We start from the raw sequence: 554 nt of genomic DNA on the forward strand, positions 1-554 counted from the left end.
TTCCCTTTCTGTCCCAAATCTGGGCGAGCTGTTAAGAAAATCTGGGTACTCCCTCTCTCCTTTGGCAGTGGTGGAAAGTTAACATCATGAACCTCCCTGTCCAGGCCCATGTTTTGAACCCTCATTCCAGCCCCATACCCTCACCACCACAAAATCCCAAAACAGCTGCCCCCCTGACCCTCTCAAGTGAATTTTTGGACCTGCTTGGGGGCCTAACCTAATCTCCCAGAAAATGCCATTATGTGAGTAGTAAAGAAATCTTTTTCTATCCTTTTAGTGCATATGTGACACCATCAGCCTAGTCTTCTGAGCCAAATTTTGGGTGGGGAATCCATCTCACAACAGTTTTGGTGATAAATTCTGTATTTATTGCATGATATATATTGAACTTCCTCCCTTCTTCCTTCCTTCCTTTCTTCCCTCCTCCTCCCTTCCTCCCTCCCTCCCTTCCTCTATTTCTAAAAATCTTTAAAAAAAAGGGCAACCAGTAGACAGCGATGCTCTGACCTTCTGAAAGGACTCACCAACACTGAGGCTCTCACTGCAAGGCCCCC

The 554-nt window shown here is 46.2% G+C and overlaps 1 protein-coding gene across 1 annotated transcript in view; it reads left to right on the forward strand.

The window, feature by feature from the left end:
• DNAH5 (dynein, axonemal, heavy chain 5) overlaps positions 1–554 on the forward strand; it is a 190913-nt gene that overhangs the window by 147734 nt on the left and 42625 nt on the right. The window lies entirely within an intron of this gene.

Source organism: Myotis davidii, unplaced genomic scaffold, assembly GCF_000327345.1.
Source record: "Myotis davidii unplaced genomic scaffold, ASM32734v1 scaffold143, whole genome shotgun sequence".
Lineage (NCBI taxonomy): Eukaryota > Metazoa > Chordata > Mammalia > Chiroptera > Vespertilionidae > Myotis > Myotis davidii.